Genomic DNA, 6,000 nt, shown 5'->3' on the forward strand with positions numbered 1-6,000 from the left:
AGACTCAACTAATGAAAATTTCTTAGAAGAGCCATCTCATGAAAATGAAGAATGAGAACTTATAATGTCTTCCTAAGAGTTGATGTGTTCACCACCATCCAATTGATCGTTCATTGGTGAACATTCTATATGTTCTAGATAAAGGAACTAATTATTTCTTAAAGTTGTTATATTTTTATCCTTGTTCCTTTACAATCACAGGAATCATGTGTCATCATTGGTAACTAAGTTAGAATACATCGCTAAATCTTCAACCATGAAAAAGGATATAAATGAATGACCTTGCACATGTTATTTGAATAGAAGTAATAAAAATGCTACATGTTTTTGCATATGATCAAATGCATTTTTAAGTGACTTTATATTCAAAGGTCTTGAAAGTTTAAAATCACTTGGATTTGAAATGCATAAATTTTGAACTACATGTTTGAATTTATCAATTGCCTTATATACTTAGAAACAAGTTCTGAGAGCTCTTTTTGAAAGGCTTAGTGGTTTTCTAATGAATGATGGTTTTTGAAAAAATTAATATATATATCTCTTATCATTTTCAAAACCATTTATGACATTATGTTGATTGCACTTACTTGGATGAGATTATCTTTTAATCAACATTTATGTTTTGTATAAAAAGTTTACCTCAAGCATGCAAAATAAATTGAAATTAGTATGATAAGTAAACTTGATTTTTTTCTAAAGATCAAAACTCCTTAAGTGTCATAAAATTAAATTTCTTATCTTTATTTGACACTTTAGTCTTGGGAATATGTCATTCAAAGAACACTTTGTTCTACCTTAGATAACTAATGTGATTTACAAGTGCTATTTTATTTCATGTATCCATTTTTAGCACTTTGGAACTTCATGTGATGTTTTTACATCACTTCTTATAGAATGTGTATAAAAGAGATAGTTGGTTTATCTATATGAAGAGTCATGTAGCCATTCTCTAAACACATCTCTTAAAGAAGATAACTTGGTATCATGGTCTTAATCTATATCATTGATTTTGAAATTTTGAACTTCATGAGATGTTTTGACATCACCTTGAGAAATATGTATAAGAGAAAAATTGAATTCATTCACATCAAAAATCATGTAGCCAATTATCTCTAATCATATATATCTAAGAAAATATACTTTTGCATAATTGAAAATTCAATGCATATAACTTGAGTAATGACACTACTTGCATATGTTTTATGCTTTACATGCCGCATGTGAAATTTATCATCCAACCATATGCTTTTAAAAGATGATCTTTTGGTTTAAGAAACTTAATTTATATATCATTGCTTTTAATGAGGTGTATCCATTCAATGATATATAATGCAAATAGAAGCATACTCATAGGGAGAGATTATTGATAATCTCTTATGAATGATTATTGCATGATTTACTAAGCTTCATTTGCTTATCTTATAAATTGACAAGCATACTACAAAATGACTTTTTGGTCATCATATTCATTTAAGCCTTCACGTGTTTGATGATATTTCTCTCCTTCTTGAGGATAACAAATGAGAGAAATATTTTAGGATTGAAGTAGTCTTAAGTTTTAAGATTTGCCTTTAAAGGTTGTTTGTCTTTTGGCCTATTCTAGTTTATACTTCATTTTTTGTTTTGTGTCTGATTATGTATACTTTTGTATATGATATGAACCTTAAATGATGATTTGAACTCATGTTATCAACGAAATTGGTATCTTATGATATAATAGCTTATATGTTGCATTCTAAAACATATTATAGTTATTATCACTATTGCCATTTCATGATAATCATTGCTTCACTATGATAAATTCACTATGCTAAATGATTTATGCTAAATGATGTTGTCTAGGTCTCCCACCTTTTTGAGATGACAAAGAGGGAGAAATATGTGTGATGTGATTCAAATGCTTGATATTATATATATCATTATCTCATTATGCTTACATGTCAAATGAATGATATATATCTTTTAATGGAAGCATGTTGACAGGGGGAGATTTTATAAAAATCTCTTAGAGCTTAAAATGACCTTGTATACATATAAATGTCTAAAATTCATTAAGAATGTACAAGCATGCTATTTTATGACATTATATTCATTATATGCACTTTAATAGGGGAAGCATTTTCCAAATGCCACACCACTTGCTTATGAACACATCAATGTTTTGTCATCATAAAAAAGAGGGAGATTGTTGACCTTAGGGATTTCATTCAAGGATAATCTAGATGTTTTAATGATAACAAACCACTAATGGTGTCTAAGGACTAATGTTTACATTGAGTGTTATAGATTATTCACATACAAAGAATGATCTCAATGAAGTTATAAAGATCATTCCAAGTATTCCATTATTCAAGATCACATCAAGGAAAGCAATGGATACAAAGAGACTTGAAGTTGCAAGAACAAAATGCAAAGTCCATCCAAAGATAGATTGGACAGCAATAATCAAGAAAGCAATTCAAAGAAAGAAAGAAAGTAAGGAAGCAAGAATACCTCAAAGCCTACACGATCATGGACAAAGCATAAAGAAAAGGGTACATAGGATGGTGAATGTTTAGGATTTAATGTCAAAGTATTTATGAATCCATTTGAAGCTTATCTCTATAGGACCATGCATATCATATCATCATTTATATGTTCCTATATCCATTAGTAATAGACTATGCACTTCATTTATATATAATTAACACATGAAGCCATTGCTAAAGAATGTGTTAGTTCAAGCTTGCTTAAGCTTTGAAAGAACTCATCATTGTGTTAGAAATGTTAAGACCATGCACATTAATTATATAATTCATATTGGTCAACTATTAAGGCATGAGAAGCTTTCATTACTATGAGTTGGCAAAGGACATTAGGACCCCTGAATGTGCGTCATGAAAAACTGTGTTTTTGGCTAAGTATGAAAAATGAATTTTTGAAATAATGATTATTTCAAAATAATTTTTCTCGATAATAACTCATTATACTTCAAATAGCCTGAACTGATTTTATGGGATTTTTTCATCCATTCTACGTTGGTCTACATGAGGATTCATTTTTACCAAAACTGTCGGAAATCCAAATTTATACTAAAACTGAATTTCTACATTTTGATTTAGTTGGATTTCAATTTTCTTATATTTTTTATTCAATCCAAATGGGGGGTACTTCCTTATTTACATTGTAAACTTAAAGTAAATGGACATATAAATACTGTAAACTGTCTAGTGGAACTATCTGAAACACTGTCACCAAAATTTGATGTCCATGTAACTGGTTAGGAAAATTCCTCTAACCGAGTAGATAAATGGGACAGAAACCATGTTCTGAAAATCACATCTTGTAATCGATTAGGATATCTATTCTAACCGAGTAGTTCAATGGATAGAATGAACCATTCAAGTATGACTATTCATAACCGGTTAGGAAAATCTTTGTAACCGATTACTTACACTAAAGCAGAAAAGATCATTTTTCACATTGCAATTGTTGTAACTGGTTAGGAACTCTCTTATAATCGAGTAGTTGCTCTAAAACTGAAAATGCACTCATGGTTGATGTAACCGGTTAAAAAGGACCCTATAACCGGTTAGATAAGATCTGAATCTCATCTACTTGAGTACTTTAAGTGTTGTAACCGGTTAGATGTATGGGTAAAAGCTTCCCAACGACTGTTTTGACCATTTGACCTCATGGGAACTTACCATAATGCCTCTAAATGACTATATGCTTCCAAGGGCCTATAAATATACAATGTAAGGACATTGTGGGTATGTAAGGGAGTTAACACTTGAGAGACCTCATTAGGCATCAAAGAGAGCTTTTGTTCTTACATTTTCTCTTCATATCTCTCATTCATTCATATACTATACTTGAGAGATTCAACCAAGGATTCAAACATCTTTTGCTCTATTCTATACTTGAGAGATCTTATTGAGTTCATAAGAGCTTTTACTCTTCACTTATATCATTTTCTCTCATTCATATCATTCATAGAGTTTGAGCTGCACTTATATTCATCAATACTCTAGTTGTGAGCTAAAATTTGTATATCTATCTTTGAGAGATTTCTTATACTTCATTGTTCTTGTTACTATCTATTGTAAGGGTTGGTTTGACCAACCGGGTTTGTAACGACCCTGGATTTTTCAACTCAGTGTGTTCGTGATGACTCAAACTAGATCCAAGATGCAGAAGCAAAAGAAGCAAAATGGCCTCAAGAGATGTACGCCATCCCTAGGCACCACGACGACTCCCTATGAAGCCACAGAATTCAAATGAATAAAGTGCGGAAGCAAGACAAAGACAAGTCCTTAGAGACGTACGTCATCCCTAGGGCACAAGAATGGAATCTCAAAGAGTTTCAAGACTCAATGGAAACAAAATGATGAGAAGGGCATCAAAACCTTATAAGAGAAGAGCCAAGGGTAAAATGGTCGTAAAATTATCATTTTACCCTAAGAGGAAGGAATTTAACTTTCAACAAGTCAATTAGATCTAAAACATCCTAAAACACCCTTTGGAAACTTCACATGAAGTCCCAAGGCCAAAGGAAGAGAAATCCCAGATGAACCCTATCCCGGTTCAAACTAAATCTGACACCCTCTCACTAAAATAAGGATATCTTGAGCTATGAGAATATTATAAAACTAAAAATGGTACCATTGGAAAGAAAACAAAAAATTAATGAATTTAGACTTAAGGATCACCTGATTCGGAGTCCGGACGGAAAAGATATCAAGTCCCGAAGTCGAAGGAAGGAAAACCCTATCCCGGTTCGAACCAAATCCTGACACTACTTCAGTAAAATATGAATAACTTGAGCTACAAATGAAATCTGAAGCTCTAACTGGTACCGTTGGAAAGCTTATTTTGACACGGTCAGTTTAGACTCAAGAACGGACCAATTCGGAGTTAAAATAAGTGAGATATGGCCAGTTGAAAAAAAAGTGTCTGGAACAGGAACAGTACCCGCGGGGGCCAGCCAAAAACCTGTGGGGGCCGGCCAAATGTGGCAGTAAGCTGCGGGCGCCCGCCAAATGGCTGTGGGGGCCTGCCAAATGGGGCAGTGGCATGGGCTGGAACCTCAAAAAATGCAGGAACAATGTTTATAGAAGCAAATTGAACTTGGAGCGCGGTTTATGAGGTCAAGATGACATTTTTCGGAAAAACATGAAAAGGAAACTCCTCCTAAAATCACATTTTCTATGTGATGGAGTTGAGAACGGAATTTAGTTCCCAAAGAAAATCCCCAAAATGTCCTTAGATCAGTTTAGACTCAAAACGGCGAAAATGCAACTTTGCACCAAGCATACATTTGACACCAAATGCACTTCTAAGCTGAAACGAATATGCATGCAAAAGTAATAAGTGATTCTAAGTGTGCGGGAATGGTACGTGGCTCTCGGAAATGGCCGAGGCAAAATCCGACCCCCCAACAGCCTAAAAAGGCGAAAATGAACTTAAAATGGAAAATTTGAAAACTAAAATCAACAAATGGTTTCAAATTACCGTTTGGCCCTTGGCCACACTTTATACATGACTAATGAGATCCTACAGAAGAATCAAAATGGAATTCCGACACCCAATGCAAACATAGGGAGACAGTAACTTAACATTTTTCAATAATTTCGTAATATTTCATGAAGTCATAAATTACATAGGATACAAAATACATGTCATTGGCCTCCGGCCTCATCTCATACATGTCGAATACATTGTAAAAAGTGTAGTTATGTACACACTACATAAATGGAATCAAATATACACATTTTGACAATTAAAGCTACAAAGGGTATTTCAAGCCAACTATCATCCAAGCAATGATGAACATCACGAACCAAGTCTTCATACCTGAAACAGCCCCCCAGTAACTTAGGTGTGAGTAAACAAGTTTACTCGTAGAGGATGAGCATGCATCAACTTGATTTCTTTAGAGATTTTTAGGACTAACATGATATAGTTCAAAAGGGTCATGCCACCTAACGTCTATGTCAAGGTGAGACTCAGGGAGCATCC

The sequence above is a fragment of the Cornus florida genome, unplaced genomic scaffold (assembly GCF_030987335.1).
Source record: "Cornus florida cultivar Cherokee Brave unplaced genomic scaffold, ASM3098733v1 CherokeeBrave_3.0.0_Hap2_Chr11, whole genome shotgun sequence".
Classification (NCBI taxonomy): Eukaryota; Viridiplantae; Streptophyta; class Magnoliopsida; order Cornales; family Cornaceae; genus Cornus; species Cornus florida.